Source organism: Staurois parvus, unplaced genomic scaffold, assembly GCF_062004578.1.
Source record: "Staurois parvus isolate SC_StPar_1 unplaced genomic scaffold, SC_StPar_1.0 ptg000155l, whole genome shotgun sequence".
In the NCBI taxonomy this organism is placed as follows: domain Eukaryota; kingdom Metazoa; phylum Chordata; class Amphibia; order Anura; family Ranidae; genus Staurois; species Staurois parvus.
In genome coordinates, this window is record NW_028317951.1 from 22,358,001 (window position 1) to 22,382,267 (window position 24,267).

Below are 24,267 nucleotides of genomic sequence, written 5' to 3' on the forward strand. Positions count from 1 at the left end.
ATGTCAGATTTTGCAGTTACTGCATCCACTTCTATAGGCTGCCTGCATGCAGCGTGGAGTGGATGCAGATGCCAAAGCCAAGGTTGCCTGCACGCAGTACGGGTTTGGCCTGGCTGGCCATTTGACTTTCAAATCTGAGAGCAGCTGTAGGGCTCGTGTACACTGAATATTTAGCCCCGGATGCATGAGATCTGAAGTTTTTGTGCAGGCAGAAAGCAGAAGCAGCCTTGCTGCCAGCAGCATGTAAAACTCTATGAGAGGCTGAAAGCTGCTGTAGCTGGATGGTGAACCGTGTGGTGCTAAGGTTTAGAGCAGGGGCAAGGGCGGCCTCACAACTCATGGGGCCCCCGGGCAATAGGGGATCATGGGTCCCCTGTGTCCATGCTCAAACTCAAAAAAGCCTATGAAAAAGGTACCAGGGACATCTCATGGGGCCCCCTACTGACCCCGGGCCCTCGGGCAGTGCCTGAGTTTCCAAATGGTCAGTCTGCCCCTGAGCAGGGGTCTCCAAACTTTTCAAACAAAGGGCCAGTATACTGTCCTTCAGACTTTAGGAGGGCCGGATAAGGGCCACTGAGGATAGAAAATGTCCTGGCCTCAGCATCAGTGAGAACACACATGGCCTCAGGGTTGGTGGTGAGTAGGAGGAGGAGTAGTGCCCCACCATTGGTATTAGTGGGAAGAATAATGGACCATCATTGGTTTCAGGGGAAGAAGTACTGCCCCATTGTTGGTCTCCGTGGGAGGAATAGTGCCCCATGGGCCCGATGAAGGGTAGCAAAGGGCCACAGTTTGGAGACCCCAAGTTTAGAGCAATATATGCCCAGGGATACAAACATTCAGATAAAGTGGTAGCAATAAGAACTACCTGAATTTGCAGCAGATGTGCAGGTAATGTTACAAACACTGGTCCAAACGCTTTCCTGAATTAGCTGCAGGTAGTTCTTTAGGAAATGGTAATTTACAACAGGACTAATGCACTACTCCGCATGCCAAGCATTTGGATCCCAGTTGTGACGTGGCCCCATTGACTTGAATGTCTGAGTTTGTCACCTCGACTGCTGTATTAATATTGCCACATCCCCTTTGGCTGTACTGTGGAATTCAGGTGGGCAGTTGGGGAGTGGTAAAATCAGTTTATTTTGCCTATTTTTATGGCTGAACAAGTATAAAAGAGACCTTAAACCTGTAAAAAAAACGCTTAATATGTATATCTGACAATTTTTTGTATATGTATATGTATATCTGCCTTTTTTGGTGCCCTTTGGAAAAACTGCATGAAAAATGCAACATGCAGGAATTTACAATGTGCAGTGTGGACAGTTACATAAAATTTAATGGGGAATAGTGTCATGTGCTTTTGTCGCCCTGGAAAAGCGCACCAGTGTGAAAGGGGCCTAAGGTTTTATGCACACAAACATAATAATTCACTGATGTTTATATGCAGGATCTTGCTGGCAGAAAGATCCTGATTAAGAAAACGCAAGTTAACCTATATGCACACATATAGGTTAGGCTGTATTCACACTTGAGCGTTTTGTAGCTTGAAGCTCGAAGCTACAAAAAAGCTCAAGCTTAAAAAGTCAATTGTTCTCTATGATGCCTGTACACACCTGATTGTGTGAACAGGAACCATAGCAAACAAGAGATTTTTTAAGTCTGAAGTTTTTGGAGCTTCAAAACACTCAAGTGTGAATGTAGTCTCAGGGTTGCCACCTCATCCCTTTAAAAGTGAACACATATTAATTACATAGATTCTGGGGCTAATTTATTGCAGAAAAGGCACTAATGCAGGCCATAGATGGTTTGTTTATCGGCCGAATTTTTGGCCGAAAAATGAAAGATCGGTTGTTCTGTTGCCACCAATGATTACGAAAATCGGCCATTTTTCGTAAATGTTGCAGTATGACCGATAAAAGAAATGAAGAGGAACCATGAAAATGACATTAGCCGATGACATTGCCTCACTAACGGTGCGAATATCAGCCGATTATTCTTTCGGATGAAAATTTGGCCGATAAACGAACCATCTATGGCCTGCATAAGGCTACTTTCACAATGAGGAGTTGTTCAAGCATTTTTGCATTAAAAAAAGTGCCTGAAAAGCTCAAGAAAACTATGTAGGTGAATGTATATCCATGCAGAAGCGTGCAGGCAGCCTGGTCGGATCTGCATGGATCACCATTCCTGACCGTACATCCATGAAGATCCGAAGCACGGATCGGAACTCAGACAAACTGATCCATGCATTGGACCCACACTAATGTACATTCCAGGATGCTTTGGCAGATCCATGCAGCCGGCCCCCAGTCATGGATTTGATTAAGCTGCCTGTACGCAACACCATGCATGGTGAAGATAGCCCTTCAAGCGGGTGTACAGATAGATACCTCCATGTGAATGAGGCCTGATACACACACTTCTCACGCCTCTTTCTCTTCTAGCTACCAGTGTTTCAATGTATGTGTATACCTTCATATCTACTTGCATATACATGCGTAATTGACTGCACTCAAATGTTTTTTTTTCGTATTGCAGATTTTTATGTAGCTGTGTGCCTAGGGTTTCCACCTCATCCCTTCAATCCCCAACACATATTATTTACACAGGTTAATTTAATACAGACAGGGCACTAAAGAAGGCCATACATGGGTCGAATTCTGAATGATTTTTAAATCGAAAACATTGTTAGTTCTGTAATCCGATGGTGCCACCAATGATTCAGTCATTTTTCATGAATTTTCCTGCGTGCCTGATAAACAAAATGGGGAGATACCACGAAAATTGTCCGGTGCCATTGCCCCACTAACAGAGCAAAAATCGACAGATTATTCTTAGGTCCAATTTTCGAACGACAAATCATTTAAAAATCGACCCATGTATCGACCCACTGGCCTGCCTCGCCACAGGCTATCCCCGCTTCAGTCGATCCTGAATACGGCAGCCAGACTCATCCACCTTACCAACCGCTCCGTTTCCGCCACCCCCCTCTGCCAATCCCTCCACTGGCTTCCGATTGCCCAATGGAATTCAAAATGCTAACACTGATGTACAAACCTGTCCACCATACTGCCCCAAACTACATCACCGATCTGGTATCCAAATACCACCCAAAACGTACTCTCCGCTCCTCACAAGACCTCCTACTCTCTAGTTCCCTAGTCTCCTCCTCCCATGCCTGCCTCCAGGACTTCTCCAGGGCATCACCCATACTCTTGAACTCCCTACCCCAATCCATCAGACTATCGCCTACTCTCCTCTCCTTTAGGTGCATCCTGAAAACCCACCTCTTCAGGGAAGCCTACCCCACCTAATAATTCCCGACCTCCTCCACTCTTCCTACCACTCCTTCCCCCTCAGCTATTTCCTCCTGTGCTACCATCCCCTCCCTCCTAGATTGTAAGCTCCAAGGAGCAGGGCCCTCGAACCCCTTGTGTATCGCATTGTATTGTTATTGTTCTGTCACATGTTCTGTCTCCCATTGTAATGTACAGCGCTGAGTGAACTGTTGTCGCTTTATAAATACTGTATAATAATAATAATATAATAATGTATGGCCGGCCTACATGAGTTCACTTACCACCTTAATCAGGCAGAACCCATGTAAATAATATGTGTTGGGGTTTATAGGGATGAGGTGACAACCCTATGTGTGCCTTGTCCCATCCGTTCACAACATGGCTAAAAATGCAGCTTTTTTTTCACTCGTGCGCAAGAGGAATGGACGTGTTTAAACATTGTCTAACACGGCCCATCAAGCCTTATTGTATAAAGAAGCGTGGTGTTGATTTCTGGCAACAAAGGGGTTAAAGCGTGTTTGATTTCCTGAGTCAGCTGACGGCCATTTTTCCTGCTGTGTGAAGTGTGTGGCTGCTTTTTCTTGGATGCTCGGAGCACAAGACCGAATGCTTTTCTTAGTTTCAGCTGTACAGGCCTCTGTGGAGCATTTGCTCCTGCGAAAACGAAGCCTATGCTATGAGAAGCCTCTTTAACATGCAGGCTCAGTGTCTCCCATCCCCCGCCACAACCTTGAAGCTCATTTTCGCTTGGCTGGTCACACAGCCTGCAATAGATTGATTTCACCCCACCCCCTCTCCTTTGCTCAGTCATTCAGACTTGGAAAGTCAATAACAAGCTGACATCATCAGTGGTTTGTGTATTACACTGCTACTTTTAAAAATACCACACACTCTGTAGTAGTGGAGCACTTTATTTCTAAAAGAAGAGCACTCTGGAGCTAGGGTGGAATGTTTGCTGTGTGTTTACCGCGGTGCTTTTTTAAGGTTCGGTTATTAGACCGGTGTGCGATTTTGAAAATTGTAAGCTCTTCTGCTGAAATAGTAAAAGAAGAAAATGATTTGTATAAATCAGAAATGCTGTATTTCAGTGCTGAAAAATTAAATTGATTGTAAAGTCTTATCGAAAACAAACATGTTACACTTACCTGCTCTGTGCAATGTAAATGCACAGAGAAGCCCCAAAACTCCTCTTCTCCCCAGGCGGCGCTCCTGGCTCCTCCTCTTCTCTGAGTGCCTCCTTGCTATAGGGCACTTGTGCAGGCTTGATTTGCATGCCACACTGCCTGCATCCATAGACACACGCAGCACGGCTTGGCCTTGCCCCCCACTGCCTAGTAACAGGATTTGACTGATAGCAGCAGGAGCTATAAAATATGTAATGCTTACCTCTTCTTCTAGGGTCCCCCATCAGCGCTGTCCAGAAGCCCCAAAACTCCTCTTCTCCCCAGGCGGCGCTCCTGGCTCCTCCTCTTCTCTGAGTGCCTCCTTGCTATAGGGCACTTGTGCAGGCTTGATTTGCATGCCACACTGCCTGCATCCATAGACACACACAGCATGGCTTGGCCTTGCCCCCCACTGCCTAGTAACAGGATTTGACTGATAGCAGCAGGAGCTATAAAATATGTAATGCTTACCTCTTCTTCTAGGGTCCCCCATCAGCGCTGTCCACTCCGCCTCTTCCTGAACCACTTCCTATGGTGGCGCACATGTGGGCACGCTCCCAAGCCCCGCTGTGTTTGTCTATAGAGCGGCTTGGGCCACCCTCCACTCCCTCTTCACAAGATTTGACTGACAGAAGCATGAGTCAATGGCTCCCTCTGCCTCAGCAAAGCCTGCAAGATCCGGGAGAGAAGACAGTGCCACTACAGACAAGCACAGTGCTGGGTCAAGTGAGGACTTAGGTAAGTATGTAGGGAGGTGAGGGGGCGATACTAATACTGGAACATTTTTTTAACCCTAATGCAGAGAATGCCTTAAAGTGGATCTTCACTTTCTGAGTACACTTCCCTTCAATTTACCCATCCTCCACTACACAAAAAGCACAGTTTTTTTTTGTTGTTTTGTTTATTTACTTCTTTTTTTATTTAATCGCTTGCTACAGGGCGCAAAATCACTTGTATATATGTTATTTTGCAGTTCCGGGTTCCGCCCTTCATGACCACCTGGTGATCGCCGAGTAATACCAATGGGGGGGAGAGAGAGCCCTGTTAGTCTATGACTACGTGCATCGCACGAAACGCGTCAGGCCTACAGCAACTGGACGTCTAGCCACTGCTGGTGGCCATCCTGATTTCCATGTATACGGTCAGTGTTCTTTTAAACTTTGTAATTTTGATTGTGCACTTTCTTTGATGGAATAAAGTTCCCTAAAGTATCACGCTCTGTGGTCTCCTTTATTGGTCCCTCTTCATGAGGACCATCCACAGAGGCTGCACTAAGGGTGACCCCTAATGGTGATACGCATCAAGGACCCCTGAGTACTCCAAGCAGATGTGACCGGGAAGTGTACAGCATCCTGACCTGTTCTGGGAGGCGGATGACCATAGCTACACCTGTTGAGATAGGTATTATCTCTAATGCGTGTTTACACGCACTTCTGGTAAGTGCGCAATTCATTCATTTTGGATCATTTACCACCTGGACTAACTCGGGATCATACAGGAACCTCACGTGGGCAATCTACTTGGGACTTTTTATGCACTATACTCACCTAATTGGTGACATTACTTACTCACATTACTTATGTGTATTGGTTGATTCTTATGCTTGATTTGTCATTGCTCAACATCATTGCCTACACATTGATGATATGATATTAATTATCCAGGTTGCATAGCTCGTTAATTCTGCACCTTCTCATTGTTATTGGTTTATGAGACATATTTGTATACTTTTGAGCTCTGCACCTTTTATATTGATACAAAGCAGTGTGCTTACAGTGAAGAATACACACAGCATATAATGTGAAACAGCACACAGTCAACCCTTTGATTGCCCCAGATGTTAACTGCTTCCTGCCCAGTGCCATTATTACAGTGTCAGTGCTTTTTATTAGCACTGATCACTGTCTTATTTATTTATTTCAGGTACTTATATAGCGCCATCAATTTACACAGGGCTTTTACATATATACTGTATTTTACATTCACATCAGTCCCTAACCTTCAAGGGGCGTAAAATCTAAGGTTCCTAACTCCCATTCATACATACACATACTAGGGCCAATTTAGATAGGAGACAATTAACCTAACAGCATGTCTTTGGAGTGCGGAAGGAAACCAGAGTACCCGGAGGAAACCCACACAGGCACAACATGTAAACTCCAGGCAGGTGGTGCCGTGGTTGGGATTCAAACCAACGCCCCTAGTACTGCCAAGTGGAAGTGCTAACATTTATCCACTGTGCTGCCCTCAATACCACTGGGGATGTCAGTGACACCAAGTCATTTGTGTCAGAATGCCTGCCGCATTCCCACTATAAGTCGCTGATCGCTTCCATTACTAGTAAAAAAAAAATTCCATTATATATACCGCCATTTGTAAATGCTATAAATTTCACATAAACCAATTAATTTACATATATTGTGATTTTTTTTTTTTAGCAAAGACATGGAGCAGAATACATTTTGGCCTAAATTTATGATGAAATTAGATTTTAAAAAATTTTTTCCTGGACATGTTTAATAGCAAAAAGTCAAAAATATTGTTTTTCTCTCAAAATTGTTGGTCTTTTTTTTTTATAGCGCACAAAATAAAAAACGTACAGGTGATCAAATACCACTGGAAAAAAGCTCTATTCATGAGAAAAAAGGACATAAATTTCATTTGGGTGCAGCGTTGCATGACCGTGCAATTGTCAGTTAAAGTAACGCAGCACCATATTGCAAATAATGACCTAGTCAGGAAGGGGGTTAAATCCTCTGGAGGGCAAGTGGTTAAAAAAAAAAAAAAGATGACCCCAACCCTCCACATGCACATCACTCTCTTATGTGAATGATGTGCACAGCGCTCATTGTGCCTCCTGGGATATGCACATCACATATCCCAGGAGGCATAGCCCTTCATTTAAAAAGAAGAAGTGTGGTATGCCTAGCATCACATCATCAGGAGGTGCACCGGATGCACCCACAAGAGCCAGTGGGCCTCTCAATGACACCACAAGCAGCATGGTCACGTGCAGTTGTGGACTGACAACTCATGGGCTCCCCGGGCAATTGGGAATCATGGGGCCCCTGTGTCCTTGACCACACTCAAAATACACCCAAAAAAGCCTATAAAAAGGCCCCCTACTGACCCCAGGCCCTCGGGCAGTGCCCAAATGGTCAGTCCGCCCCTGGTCGCGTGGGACTTAGCAGTGGCAGAAGATAACAGGATCACAGTTGGATAACTCTGGATCCTCATGGTGGATGAGTATCTAAAATGTGAATAACACACCATCTGGCAAGTTGGGGGTGGGGTAAAGGAAAAAAAATAAGGGGAGCGATTTTAGATTCATTCTAAGTTAAGATATGTTTAGGCTTTAGAGGCTGCACCATTTAGGAGATATTTATGTGTGTAGCAGCTGATAACGTCACCGAAGTGTGCACACTGCGCTCTCAATGTCCATTAAGGGAGCTGCGTCATGCCCAAGACTCGCATGCGAGGGAGTGACGTGATTGCGTTTCGGCCATTCAAACGGCCAAAGCTCGCGAATCCAGAAGGAAGACCAGGTGGAGATGGATTCCCTGTCTGACTGTCAGTAGTGGCAGCATGCTGCTAGAGGGATCCTTTGTTTTTTAAGTAAGTCTGCCATAATGTGCAAGTATGTAGTGCATACAAGCACATTATGACATTATCCTTTGGGGGGGTTTGCAGTTTACTACCTCTTTACGGTCAGTTTTAAAAAACATAAAGTATTAACACTCACCTGCTCTATTCAACATTAATGCACAGAAACTCTCTTTTTCGCCTCTTCTGCAGTCCTCGCCTTCAGGTGCCTCCTGTAACAAGCCAGGTGTTAAGAAGACATGCTATGTCTCTTCTGCAAAAAGACACACTTACCTTCCTGCTTACGGTTTTCTACTGAATGTATGAACTTCACATGTGCAACTTAGCGTGCATGCTGGAATGACTGACTCCCATGCCCATGCATGGGATGATCCCATTCCCCATTTGGGAAATTACGAGGCTGAAAACCAGGCATGTGAAAGTAGCCCGGGGTAATGTAGGCAAACAAATGCTGATATTTGGCACAGGGCTGTCATCTAAACATCAGTGAGATCAGACGTGCCTGATGGGGCTGGGTGGGCAACCAGGGCGGAGTGGCAGGCCAGCCTAGTGAGCTGTCAATTACAGCCCATGATAGTGGCACTGTATTTTTAGGGAGTAGAGGCCCACTGGGCACCATCCAGTCCTCTGGTGGGCCGGTCCAAGCCTGTGCTCATGCCACTTGGCAAATTTCCAGTTGCTATTGAAAATGAATGTGCATGGCTGCCCTGGCACACTTGCCTATCCCTGTATTTTTAGTGATTAGAGGCCCACTTGAGCACGATCCAGTCCCCTGGTGGGCCGGTCCAAGCCTGTGCTCATGCCACTTGGCAAATTTCCAGTTGCTAATGAAAATGAATGTGCATGGCTGCCCTAGCACACTTGCCTATCCCTGTATTTTTAGGGAGTAGGGACCCACTGGAGCACCATCCAGTCCTCTGCTGGGCTGGTCCAAGCCTGTGCTCATGCCACTTGACAAATTTCCAGTTGCTACTGAAAATGAATGTGCATGGCTGCCCTGGCATACATGCCTAACCCTGTGTTAGCACTTGTGCATTAACAATCGCATTTTCATATGATAAAGTGAATTGCATTAAAGTGACTTTGTTGCTTTTCTCAAAAAATGTAAACACTGGCTTCCTGCAAGCAAAGACTGTGAATAATTCTTTCCTCTGGTCCCCCCTGCTAGTTCCTACATTACTGTTGAGCTCTGTAGTGAGGTATAGTATAGTGAGGCGTGATGTGGAATGCAGGCATTCAATGCTACCAGAAATGTGATTGTTAAGCCTCATGCACACTGAACGTTTTTTCAGCTGCTTCTAGGGGTGTCTATGTTTTTTTTTTTTCCTGGCTCTAAATGCTCCTGCATGTTAACCTATGTGTTCACTCACACTATGGCTTTGAGCCTGAGTTCACACCAATGCGGTGCAGGAAACGCTGCGGATCCTGTGCGTTTCCCGCACCGCATTACATCACGTTCATGCGATCTGGTGCGGGTGTCAATGATAAATTAATGACACCCCAAAGCAGACCACAAAACGTGATGCGATTGCCAGAAATTGCATCGTGTGGGCGTTCTCACGTTCTGGTTGCGGATTTAAAAAAGGGTCCTGCACCTTTTTTGGTGCGGATGCGATACAATTTGAGTCACATAAAATATATGGCTCAAATCGCACCGCACAGACATTTGCATGTAATTCACACAGGAATGCAGTGCAATTCCTGTGCAAATTACATGCAGTGTCCCGCACCACATAGTGTGAACCTGAGCTTAGAGGAGCATAGAGGCAGGAAAAATCCCCACTGCCAGTGTGCCCAGAGCATCTGTGTTTTGGCAGAAAAAAAACACTTTACGCTTCTGGACACTCATTAACGCTAGGCGCGTTTAGCACTTGAGCGTTAATTCATTTCAGTGACCAGAATAAATTATTATTCTGGCCAATTAAATGAATTAAACACCCAAATGCTTGACACAGCTAAACACTCCTAAACATGTTACATACTTTTGCAAGCGTCATTTTTTTTTCCTCCAAAATGCCCCTGCCAGGAGGAAAGACGTCTAAGAGAGATAGGAAACCTCCAGTGTGCGTGAGCTCCTAAAGACTCCTCCAAATGGAAATATTCACCATCTTTTAATTGCAGGTAACTTATACTTTTTTGGGGGGTAAGCAACAAAGTTGCTTTAATGTTGATGCATATGAGTTAATGGAAGACATGCGGATGCTGGAAATGTTCGTTTTGTTTCGGATTAATTCGTCCTTTGAAGAATTTCACTTTGTCATATTCGTTTTGTTGACCCAGTTCATTTTTGGAATTATTTTCCTATATTCGTTAGTCCAGGTGGATGCGAAAAATTTTGCTGATTGGATAATAATAAACTGGCCTCTTGTGCAACCGAATTAACGAATGGAATGACATTTGGATTCATTCATTAACCGAATTGGAATTATTGAACGAACTCGAGAAATTGAATTTATTTCCACATGGGCCAGAACTACTATGGCATCATGTGATATCATTCAAATGAAACCAATGCATTTGTTAATTTCATTATAACTTTTTTTTCAGATTCGTTGACATTTGTTACTATGTCCATTCGGAGATTCGTATACATCCGAATCTCTGAAATTTTTGTCCAAAATAATTAATTGAAATAAAACATACATGTCTAGTGAATGGAAAAATGTACCTGCACCATTGATGATTCACATGTAGGCAGGGGCGGACTGACCATTTGGAAACTCGGACACAGTAGGGGGCCCCATGAGATGCCCCTGGTACCTTTTTTGAATTTGGGCAAGGATACAGGGGCCCCATGATCCCCTATTGCCCGGGGGCCCCATGAGTTGTCAGTCCTCCCCTGCATGTAGGTGCATCGTAGTGCATTGGGTATGTGCATGGAGTTGTCATGTTGCTGTAATGCTTGGTAATACAAGTGTTTTAATGTGTTGCCAAAATGTACCAGTCTGAAAGGGCCATGAATCACAATGAGCTATGTTTAATAACATTGTGGGGACCATAAAATAAAGGTGCCCAACAATGTCAGTAAGAGTGGTCTCATTTCTCTGTTTTCAGGAGGAAAATGCTGTAGACTCAGTTTCTATAGGGCAACAGCAGACATTCTCACCCAATATTTCTCAGGACAGAAAGTGATCAGACAGATTAGAAAAACGTTTTCCAATACTATTCTTTCCCCTAAGACGAGCTGACACAAGGCTGTCTGATTTGGTTGCAGACAGCTGCAGATCATCTTTCTTCATAATGTTTTTTAAACATGACTGCTTGTGATGCACAATAAATCCATGCAAGAATGCTGTGAGATGGAGAGACATCTTACTGTTTTCTGATGTTTATGGCCATGTTACCTAAAAAGATTTTAGCACTGTCAAGTGTATAGCTAGCCATGTAGTCGGATTGTTTTTCAGATTTGATATGTGCAATTGTGTTTTGAGGGCCTATGTATGCAATACAATGTATTAGGCTCTCATACCGATCAGTTGTTGGTATATTTTGTTGACAGATCAAAAGTAAAACAGTGACGTGTGCCTGACATATTGTACACCACCCCAATCCTATTGCAATCAAATGGAATTAACTTGGCAGCCCTCAATTCCACTGTGTCACATACAGATGTGGGCTAGGCAGGCAGGGTTAACCTCACCCTAAATTATTATACATGTTAATTGGCAGGTTGAATCACAATCTTCCTTCTTCGATCTCTTAGGCCTTGTTTGCATCTGCACATTTTTGATGTGTTGCTTCCTTTAGACATATTTAACGGCAGTATCATTGAGCTCTGTGTGTGCAGCTAGCAGGGCCTTTTCCAATCAACGCACCCACAGTGCGCCTAAAACATGCATATGGGAACAGGGTGTGAGGAACTCTAGCTCCCAAATACAATAGCTGAGTTTACCTGAATTTGATAATTATTATTATACAGGATTTATATAGCACCAACAGTTTGCTCAGCGCTTTACAATATAAAGGGAGACAATACAGCAACAATACAGTTCAATACAAGAGGGATAGGAGGTCCCTGCTCCTTGGAGTTTACAATCTAGGAGACAACAAAATGGAACTGAAAGGGTGACACCTTTTGTTGATTTCTCGTTGGAGGGGGTGGGAATTATCATTTGGATATCTTGTCATTGGTTCCTTCAGCCATTAGAGAATATTCTCTAAATATGGATATTTACATACATTTGTTACTATTGATCAGAAATCCATTCACAAAAGTAGTGGCAGAGGCTTAAAACCAGATCATCTACAAGGCAACTTAGGCAGCAGCCCAGGCCAGACATCCAGGGATCCAGAAACAACCTCATACTTTAGTAGTAAACTAGGGGGATAGTGCAGGTGGCCAAAGCTGTTGACCTGTCTGTCACTTCACAAGGAAGGATGCACTTGTGAGCAATTGCTGTTTCATCATACTTTATAGTTATCCTCCTATAAACCCATTGTGACAGGGAATATCACTCTTTCCCACCCCTTGAATTCTCTGATTTCATCTATAATTACATTGGAAGGGTCCTTTCAAGTCAGTGATTTCATGGCATGGGAAGAAGGGGTGGCAACAAGACCAGTGTGCATAATAGGGGGTAGGCAGCAGTACAGGAAAAGAGGCTTTAAGCTGTAACCAGCAATCTGTACATTAGTAGCAACAACTGTCTCCCATAGCAACAAAAAGAAAACTCACAAGGAAATGAAGGAATGCTCTGGATGAGACCGTCTTGATGGTTTCCCAGGCTCTCCACAGTTCCGGGGGTCTATGGCAGAGTAACTTCTTGTATTTTATCCCAGAAATCAGTGCCATGGGATCCCTCCCTGGCCAATGATCATTGTAGGGTACAAACCAAAGATTTTATGGTGATTGTAAATAAAAACAACCTTGGGTAATCCACTTTCTGCTTTTACAATTTGATGATCCCTTGTTATTACCTAACAGCCACTGTCTTCAAACCCTTGTACCCACTGCATGGAGGCAACCGGATTGCTCTTCCCAAGAATTTACCACCTCCCTCTTTCCTTCCCCATTTTATCCTCCACCTCGCTCTCGTTTCTTTTCCGTACCTAGGCACTTGATACCTGCAATTATACTACGAACACCCCCAACTTCATCACTTTGCAACTTTTTACTCTGCTTTTCAATATAACAACTACATTATGTATAATTACCTTAGGTTTGCCCTGTTAAAGCGGTAGTAAACCGAATAGAAAAAAAAAAAAAACCCAAATAATTGTCCCCCTGCAGGTTTAGGCAACAATGTACTAGTATGCACCACATACTATTACATTATGACAGACTTATCTGTACATGGAGCCATCCAGTGCCCCGCTGTCATGGTTCCCCAGAGCCGCCATCTTCACCCAGTTTTGCTTCTGGGTTCGTGGGCTTCAACAGTATGATTGGCAGAAGCTGCGAAGACGGTGTAAGATTACAAGATATTCACTATACCTACAGGTAAGCCTTATTATAGGTACAACTTACAACGTGGACTTTACTTCCACTTTAATTAATCTGTGCCTTTGCTTACCCTGTTTTTTGTACTGACCGAAAATATTCAATAAAACTTCTTGAACAAGAAAAACAACTTTAGAGCATTTTCAAGCAATTGTATTTGTAACATTTGGACCATTTGGACCATTAATGGGCTGGTGCCTTTTTCTCTACTTTAAATACTGATAGACCTTTCATTTTCATAATGCTTATTAGCAGCCTACCACTCCTTCTCCCCAGATCAGTAATTATGGCAAAGAAAAAAGAACGCTGTGTGTGGCCACATCATATTCAACAGTGGGCATGGCCTAAATTGGCTTGGTTAAATGAGACATGAGACTGTTTGCGGTACACGTATATGTGTGCTGTAGTTCTTCTACCCCCAAGATACTCCTTACTGTACTGATTCCATTGCTTACTGCATGCTTCTCACAGTGCAGCAAATCAGAGCCTCATAGCTGGAGGACATCTACCATCCTCTAGCTCTTTCTTTTCCCACTAAACATTCTCTGGCCCAACAATTCCAATAAGTAGATTTATGTTCTGTCAATAATGGGGTAATCCGCATTACACATGGGTGTTACCTAGGGCAGTCTGCTGTTTTTCAGGAAGCTGTGTGCAACTCTACTCCCCACTAGCAAAGCAATGCCTGCATTGCATACAAAAGCACAGAGAAGAGATCCAGTGGTGCCATCAATGGTTCTAAAATAAGGTATTCAATGAAAAAAGAAAAGTACTATATACAATTTTTATTAGCATTTTGATGAAGGAGGGGATAAATATGTATAAAGGGAAACTTTTTGGTCAGAAGTATGCAATGTAAAGCACCACTTTAAGGGCCAGTTCACACCACATGCAGTCCAGTCTGTTTATTTTCTGCATCAAAAATGTATGGAAAGTAGGTTAAAAGGTTTTCATAGTTCACACCAGTGCGGTCAGTTCCAGGGCTTTCTAGTTCCAGAAAAAAACATTTTTTCTGCACTGGACTATACTGGAATGCAGTAAAATGCATAGAAAATGCTTTGGAATGCATAAAAAATGCATGAACCCCAATACGGTGAAAAAACAGGTTAATAAAAAGAAAAAAAAATCTGGAATGCATTCCTAAACGCATCAAAAATGCAACAAAAACACACCGGAACACATAAAAATGGCACAAATTATTCCAGAACTAATCTAGAGTGCACTTTTGTGGTGTGAACCGGCTCTAGGGATACATGAGATTTGGACCAAGTGCCAAGTACAACATGAATTATAGAATGCAGGGGTCAGGAATATGAAATGTACAGCATAATACAAAGTGCAGGGTTCAGGACTATGTAACATACAAAACAGCATATAGAATGCAGTACTTAGGAGTATATAACACTCAAATAACATAAAAAGTGCAGTGCTCACAACTATCTAATAACAAAATAGTCTAACATCAACATACTGTATAGAGTGCAGCATCGGTGATCAGTTTGTGAGGGTGGAAAAATGGGGCACAATGGACACCCTAGCTGCCAATGCGCTACATGCTGGGTGTCCGGTGTGCTCCTGTACCTTTATGGAGGGGTGGGCTCCCTCAGGTCCACCTGCCCTTGGTCTATCCATTAAATACATGTGCCTCTACTATAAGGGCTCTTAAAACTGTAGAGTTAGGAACTACAGAATACTGGGCTTCTGTGACGAGGCTCTGTAGCTTATGCGTGTATTTGCAAACCCCTGTTTTTAATGCATACTGTTAGACAGGTTAATTTGGTTTGTTTGCAGGCTGGCTGGAAAGTTAGACTTGAGAATTTTTCTTTTTTGTTGTTTGACATGCGTCGCCTTTTCATGTGCTCCTTGCTCTGAAGGCCAGTTATAGACTGAGGCAGTGGCTATTTTTTGTACTGGAAAATTCTCCAGCATTGGTGGTGAGAGGAAATATGCCCCATTGTCACTGGAGAGAAAAATTGGTCAGTCAGAGGAAATAACTGCTCGGAGTAGGTCAGCGGTGGGAGGAATACCACAGAATCTGCAGTTAATGGGAGGAAAAATGTCCCATCATTGTGGTTGGTAGTAAGAGTGCCCTTGGTCCTCAGAACTGATGTTAGTGGTTGACAGCCATTGGCTTCCAGCATTGGTGACATTGGGAATGTTGCCCCAGGCCCTCAGAAGTCGTGCCAGTGGGAAGACTGCTTGAGGACCCCAGCATTGCTGTTAGTGGGAGCCTGCTCCAGGCCCCCAGGTTTTCTCTTAGTGGGAAGACTGCTCCATGCTCCCATGACTGGTGAGTAGAAAATATGTTCCTTGCCCATCCCACTGCACCTAGAGATAGCAGCGTTAGTATGTGGCCACCTTCAGACAGCAGTTCACTCCACCACAATCAGCTGCATATGAAATATATTAGGTGCAGAATGTTCTGCATTGTAGGGCCCACCATCTGCTGTCATTCTAAAAAATGGGCTCCTAAAGTGAACCTTTTAATGCGGGGTCTTCTCATAGGAGCCAAAGATAATCACCCCAGTTTCCTTGCCCTTAAACCAGCACTGGTACTAATGTTTTCTCAGCTCTGCTTGTTATACAAATATACAGTAGGTATCTTAATTTTCAATATCAATGTCCTGGCTTATTCTGCAGTGGATTTCAATAACAAAGATTTGGCTCATTATCTAATTTACACTGTATATAAATGAGCACAATTTAATTGTTGAATTTCAGTAAGCTATATTAAAAAGAGATTTCAAAGATAAAAAAAATGCTTGTTCATTTTGCGTTACTCTTTAACTGGATTATAAATGTTCTTAGGATCATATTTCTTTAAGCGATACAGGATTGTGAACCCTGAATGACCTGACTTGAAAATTACCCATTGCATAGGAGGACAACACATTTATTGCATTTCCTATCCACCCTTTAGTAAGCTGAGCTCTAGTCATAAATAGCAGGCAACTAAACACCAAGAAGTGCTGAGTGTAGATATAGGAGGCTATAGCGGTAAAATGCAGACATGAAATGTATATCAAGACAATATTTGTTCACTCTTTTAAGTGAATAAAAAGTGATACATGTACATTCTAAATTTATGAATCTGGAAAATGTATTGAAACAAAATGTTTTAATGGTTGTCAGGATTTGTGCACAATTTCTTTTATATGGATACCTGAGTCAACAAAATAAATAAATCATTGAAATGGAGAACTCCAACCAGGGGTGTACTAGTATGTGTTTAAGAACCTCTATAAGAACCATCGACTTTCCAAACTCCATAGTAAGCAGAACTATTGCCAGGCTATGGATAAGCAATTATTTGCCTATTTTTCACAAGCAGTAAATAAGTTTTAACTCCTTCAAGCCAAGAGTACACAAATATGCAGCCTCTTAGTGGGTGGGCCTTGATGCCCAGAGGCTGAATATTTGCATACCAAAGTGTAAACAACCTGTGCCCATAGCACACTTCCAGTGTGCTCCCGCCACAGTTACTGGTGCCTAATGGAAAGCACCTGATCGTTACTTGCAATCGGGAGCTTTCCAATCATGTGACCACTGTGGCAGCCAATCACGGCAGTCATATGAGCATAACCCCCGTCCCACCTCCCTGTATCAGAAACCCCTTAAACCTTAAAGGGCCAGGAGACGCCAGTGTTAAAAGGTTAAAATGAATCTAAACTCAAAAATGTCTTTTAGGGAACATCTAGTTAATTGTGCCTTAGAAGTACTCTGAAAGATTTACACTTTGTCTTGGATTCTTCCTGAAAAATAGCAACGTACTTTATTTTTTTTTTTAAACTAAGTTTTATTGAACATATACAACGAATACAGTACAGCATATGTCACAGGTTATAGACCAAAGGTAAGCATACCAAGAAAGTGTCTTACCTCTTGCGGGAGGATTATAATTTGTAATGTACAGAGCTGAGCGAACCATTGGCGCTTTATAAATACTGTATAATAATAATAATAAAAATTACAAACAAAATTAATTAAAAAAATTTCCCACAATGGTTGAGAAACAACACTGCATATAACAACACATATTATATATAAGAAAATGAGCCTAAAAAGAAAAGAAAGAGGGAAAGAAAAAAGGAACTTAACCTACAACTACAACCTTTTGTCCAAAAGGCATACAGTGCATCCAGAAAGTATTCACACTGCTTAACTTTTGCCACATTTTGTTAAGTTACAGCCTTAATAGGTTTTTTCATTTTTTATTTTTAATAAATTGCAAAGATTTCAAAACAAACTTCTTTCACATTGTCATTATGGGATATTGCTTGTAGAATGTTGAGGAAAAAAATGAATTGAATCCATTTTGGAATAAGGCTGCAACATAACAAAATGTGGCAAAAGTTAAGCGCCGTGAATACTTTCTGGGTGCCCTGTGTTTTCCAAGTTTAAATACAAGTAGGATAACAGAAAAGTACGAAAGTAACCTTCCAATATGGAAGAAATACCATAGCTACCAGTTAAGTAACATAAACATGACAAAAGCAAGCCCCCCGCATACAGAACCACACCATTGTCCAAGTGGTTCCTAGGAAAAGGAGAATTAATCACGTATCTGACTCCACACAAGTTTCAAATAACTCTATTCATGGACCCCATATTTGGTCAAATTTTTTAGGGCATCGCCTGGCTTCATAGGTCAACTTGTAAAATGGTAATACCTGGTTCATCAAATTTTTCCATATATTAATAGAAATTACTTCAGATTGAACCCATTTTAACACCACCGTTTTTCTGGCATAAAATAAAAGATAATGAAGAAATTGTTTCTAATAGGAGCTGAGGTCTATATCTTCTAACACCCCTAATATACACCATTTGGGATTACAAATATTTGGTAAATCAAAATGCATAGCAATAAACTGGGTAACCAGTGACCAAAACGAACAAATCTTTTCACAGCTCCAAAGCATGTGAAGATCTACCTTGGAATTATGACATTTATGACATTCAGAGTTAACTTTCTTGTGCTTCTGAAAGAGCCTCAAGGGTGTAAAATAAATTCTGTGAAAAATACGTAATTGAATCAATCTATCCCTTGCGGAAATAGTAGTGATGAAGTAATTATGAAGGAGTTCATCCCAGTTTTCATGTGAAAGGTCCGGGATGTCTTGTGTCCAGCAGGATTGGAGGACATGTAGAGGAGTAGGAGTACTCTTTAGTAAAATACTATAATAAGAAGAGATAAGCTTAGAGTGTTCAGAGTTTAACAGTGCATAGTCTCAAGTGATTTAGAGCGAGATTTGGTATTGTCATTGTGCTGATGATTATTCTCCATGCTGTACCTGAGGACCTGCAGTGCCAGATTCTCCTGCTTATATTTCATCCATTTGTGGATCTGTGCTCTCTGCACCCCATCTGATGCCTTGAATAGTTCCTCGCCAGGTATAAGATTAGCAGTGATTGGGAGGCATCTTCAAACCTCAGCTTGTTTGATTACGCTTTGACAATAAAACCTGGAAGCTGATTGGTTTTTATGCAGAGCTGCACCAGATTTTGCACTCTCCACCTTTACTAACTCAACTCCCAGTGTTGAACATTGTAGCATTGTAAGTCAGTATTGAGGAAAGATCAGCTGCCGGGAGTCTATAGACAATACTGGTAGAGCAAATCATCTTGAAACTTCATGGGTACGATCAGCCTGCCCATACATGGATCAAATCTTGGCAGGTCCCTGCTGAACCGGCTGAATTTTGATCCATGTATGGTCAGCTATAGAATATTAAAGGAGATAGTACTGTAACAATACAAGTCAAGACAAGAGGGTTGAGAGGGTTCTGCTCATGAGAGCTTAAAATGAATCTAAAGGATAAGTGTACCTTTTAAAAAAAATTATAAATGTACTTTTTTTGCCAGTTAAAAATTGTGCATTTACTATTTTTTGTAGGACCCTGGAAAGCATTGCACCCCCCCATCAGCATATCATGGGTGCGATGCAGGGCTCCTGTAGACCCTTAGCGTATCTGTCTGCTCGCACCTCGTATGGGCAGGCAGTTACACAATGAAAGGAATAATCAAAAAACTACCAAAATACCCAACAGCTCCCTGGTAGTTCATTGACAACTACAAACCGGAAGCCGCAAAGGTTGTTGGTACTTGTAGTTCATTTATTCACAGAACAGTCTCAGCTCTCCTGGGTTTTTCCCTCCTCATTGGCTGAGACAGCAGCAGTAGCCATTGGCTCCCACTACTGTCAATCACAGTCAGTGAGCCAATGAGAAGAGGGGGGGGGCTGCGAATGGACACCCAGAGCAGTGGCTTGGGAGCGAGTTTGCTCTGGTGCCCCCATAGCAAGCTGCTTGCTATGAGGGCACTAGACAGGAGGGAGAGGACAGGAGCTCCAGTAGATGACCTGAGAAGAGAATGATCGGGGCAACTCTGTGCAAAACAACTGCACAGAGCAGGTAAGTATGACATGTTTGTTATTTTTAAACTAAAAATAAATCTGCCCTTATTATCACTTTAACTTAAAGTAACTTTTTTGTTTGTTCTATGGATAGGGGGGGGGAGTTAATGCCTGGATAACATGAGAACATACAAATTGTATTTGCACAGTAACCCTAGTGGGCTTTAATTCAGGACTGCATGGTAGGAGTGCTAGATGCTTATCCACTAGATCAGTATTTGAGATAAAATATCAGCTAAATTAAATTGTAAAGTAGAATCTTCAGTCAATAAAAGTCCTAATAAGTGTCTGTCTACCTGCCCTAATTAAACATAAAAGTGAAAAGGTGAGTGTAAACCAATTAACATGCATGCTAGCGAATGGCTACTAATGATTCACACACAGTTAATGTCTGTAAAGCAAACTAATTAGATTCAATTCTGACACTGGGCACATCTAATCAGTAGGCAGATAGTAAAGTCACATTATTTCCCTAATAAAAGTGTTCACTTTGAATGATTTTGCGTAGCCATGCTAGTTATTTACAGGGACTTGGTGAACATTGCTTTCTTTTACTGTGATCAATAATTTTGATCCTAAAATGTATTTCAGGGTAATAAAGGAATGCATTGTGTATAGCATGTTACACTAGGAAAATGTTGCTGTTTTATTGCTTTCTTGTATATATAAAAATGAAATACAATTCTCAAAGCACTGGAAGTACAAAAAAGAAAACATGGGAAAAATGTCTCAAATAAAAAATATTCCTTTTGAAGCTAGAATAATATATACACTTTTATTTAAAAATGTATCTCTGCCAAAAGGCAGTGTTACGTATCTGTATACTTTCATGTGCACATGTTGCATACACATGGCATTGGGTCAGTACACTTTTTTGTGGTCTGACCTAAATTGCGCAAAGTTACGTTAAGTTGGTTGATTGTAAGCCAGTAACATTACGCATCAGTTCTATACAAAATATTCATGAGACATTGGCTTGTAGTAATATGATGATTAATTTGGCAACATGGCAAAATGTTTCTTGCAGTCTAGTGGAAAGTATGTTGCATTTGCATGGTTGTTGTCTGGAAAGTGTATTGCCAAAGTTAAAAACATGTTTACACGTGTAACTTGCTGGTTGTCACTCCCTGATGTCTGATTTGTTAACCTATTCAGGGATCCTTGGCTTATGCCTCATTCTTGTCAAATACCTATCACTAACTTTATGGGACCAACACCTATATAAGGTACGTGGAATCACAGGTTAAGGTTTTGCACATTTTACAGCCACTGAAGCAAAGCTCTGTGAGACATGAAGTAGACCTATAAGTTCTAAAAACCTGGCAAACTAGCTACATGCTCAGAGGTGCCTGCACATACCTTTATAAATCTTCACAAGCTCTGTGAAAGCTCTCAAAGTGCTTCAATGTACAAATTTTGATACTTCCAAAGCACTGAAGCTAAGAGTTGGTCCCATCTTGTCTATTGTCCTGTTGTCTCATGAGATTGCATATTAATAGGGAAGGTTCTGGATCGCATATAGCTTATCAAGCTTTATCATCTGCCAAATGTGCTTTATCATCTGTGCTTTCATTTTATATTTGAGAATATCTAGTAAAGTATGGGCAACATTCCTTGCTCTCAACATACACTATATTGCTAAAAGTGTTCCAATCACCTCCATGGCCACAGGTGTATAAAATCAAGCACCTAGGCATGCAGACTGCTTCTACAAACATTTGTGAAAGAATGGGTCACTCTCAGGAGCTCAGTGGTGGTACCGGGATAGGTTGCCAGCTGTGCAATAAGTCCATCTGTGAAATTCCCTTGCTACTAAATATTCCACAGTCAACTGTTAGTGGTATTATAACAAAACAGAAGCACTTGGGAACAACAGCAACTCAATGACAGAGTGGGATCAGCACATGATGAAGCGCACAGTGTGCAGAAGTCGCCAACTGTCTGCAGAGTCAATAGCTAAAGACCTCCAAAGTTCGTGTGGCCTTCAGATTAGCACAACAACAGTGCAAAGAGAGCTTCATGGAATGGTTTTCCATGGCTGAGCAGCTGCATCCAAGCCTTACATCACCAAGTGCAATGCAAAGCATCGGATGCAGTGTTATAACACACTGGATTTTAGAGCAGTAGAGACTTGTTCTGTGGAGTGACCGATCATGCTTCTCTGTCTGGCAACACGATGGACGTATCTGGGTTTGGTGGTTGCCAGGAGAACAGTAGTTGCCTGACTGCATTGTGCCAAGTGTAAAGTTTGGTGGAGGGAGGGTTATGGTTTGGGGTTGTTTTTAGGGGTTGGGCTTGGCCCCTTAGTTCCAGTGAAAGGAACTCTTAAGGATTCAGCATACCAAGACATTTTGGACAATTTCATGCTCCCTGCTTTGTGGGAACAGTTTGGGATTGGCCACTTCCTGTTCCAACATGACTGCGCACCAGTGCACAAAGCAAGGTCCATAAAGACATAGATGAGCGAGTTTGGGGTGGAGGAACTTGACTGATATGCACAGAGTCCTGGCCTCAACCCGATAGAACACCTTTGAGATGAATTAGAGAAGAGACTGAGAACCAGGCCTTCTCGTCCAACATCATGGCCTGACCTCACAAATGCACTTCTGGAAGAATGGTCAAACATTCCCATAGAAATATAGAGGATATAAAGGAGGAACCAACACGCCGTGACGTCACGCTGCTGGAGCCTCGTGAAGGTCCGGCGGCCATCTTTGATTTTGGTCAGCGCTGCATTAACTGCAAAACTGTCATGTTTATCTGCTTTTATTATATATATTTTCCATGGAATAAATTATTACTATTTTTATATACTACACTATGTGCATCTTTTTTGATCTCCTATATAGAGCTACTGATTAATAGAGCCTACTTTTGAGCCTGGCCCATTCAAGTACCCAGAGGATGGAGTCTCTGTAATACAGGCTGCAGACCCATCCATCCTTAAAGGGGACCTCTGGAAGAGCTGACCACCTACCCAACCCAAGAGTTTCTGCTGTGCTGTATAATACCCTGAAGGAAGTTTACCACACGCCTGGCATTTCCTGTTCCCTAAAGTGGACCGTGTTGGATATATTTATATGCACATATTCAATGCGCATCTGGTGAGTGCGCATTCTTACTATACCTTCAAAGCACAAGCACTTAATAATCGCTGCGGTTGGGATCCTATATCACCATTATTAATATATGAACTTTTATGAACTTTTTTATCTGCTATATTAATCATTATTTATTTTATTTATCTTATTTATTTAGCCTTTCATTTGAATTTTAGCGCTGCACTCCTTGTATACATTCCCATAGATACACTCCTAAACCTTGCAGACAGCCTTCCCAGTAGAGTTGAAGCTGTTATAGCTGCAAATGGTGGGCCAACTCAAAATTGAACCCTACGGACTAAGACTGGGATGCCAGTAAAGTTCATGTGTGTGTAAAGGCAGGTGACCCAATACTTTTGGCAATATAGTGTATGAGTAAATGCAAAAAATGACTATGCAAGAACCAAGTGTTTGTGTAATGTGAAGAATGATGATTATGTATAATAGGATTAGAAGAATACAGTACTTGTCCTTAAAGCAGTAGTAAACACCGCCTACTCACTTATACCTACAGATAAGCTTATAATAAAGATTACCTGTAGGTACAAGGAATATCTTCTAAATTAACACATTAGCATGCAGGGGGAAAGTGTTTATTATTTTTTTTTTTACTCTTTACTACCGCTTTAAACAAGAAAACCCATTGTACAAAGTATGCTAGAAATGCATGTCTATCAGTGGGAGGCTATAATGTAAATAAAGTTTATTGCTGATGCAGTCATGGTTTAATGTATTATCAACCAAAAAAAAAAATTGAACTTAAAGGGTAACTCAACATTTTGGTGAAAAAATATAGAAAATTAAAAAATAATACAGCATATACAATTGTTACAAAAGTCATATTGCAATTTAATGTTGTTCAAAGTTCCCTTTCCATTTCTATTTGCAGCGCTGTAATTTTCTTTAAAATGTAATGCAACATGGCAACCTGGAGGCATTCTGTACACTACTGGTGTACAGAACACCCCCCAGAAATGTAATTTCCTGCTTCGTGTGATTGGCTCACTGATTGTCCCAGAACTCTACTCTAATATACAAGTCAGATTTAAGAACATTTTAGAATATTTCATTTTAGGTGATATACTCCCTAAGGGTTTTTTATTTTTGAAGGGATGCCAACATGGTCAAACAAACAGCTATTCTTGCAACTCTTCCAATGTAACATGGATCACCCAGATTGGATTGTTATCTTCTCCACAAAAATGGAGTTACTCTTTAACTGCCCTCCCGCCCGCCATATAAGGAA

The 24,267-nt window shown here is 42.0% G+C and overlaps 1 long non-coding RNA gene across 1 annotated transcript; it reads right to left on the minus strand.

Annotated features, from left to right (window-relative positions):
* Positions 1 to 4,194: 4,194 nt before the first annotated feature.
* LOC149463326 (uncharacterized) lies at positions 4,195 to 4,588 on the minus strand. Its single transcript, XR_016312490.1, has 2 exons — positions 4,445 to 4,588; positions 4,195 to 4,332 (listed from the first exon to the last, which is right to left on the minus strand). It is a non-coding gene; the product is annotated as an uncharacterized LOC149463326 (long non-coding RNA).
* Between the last annotated feature and the right edge of the window lie 19,679 nt (positions 4,589 to 24,267).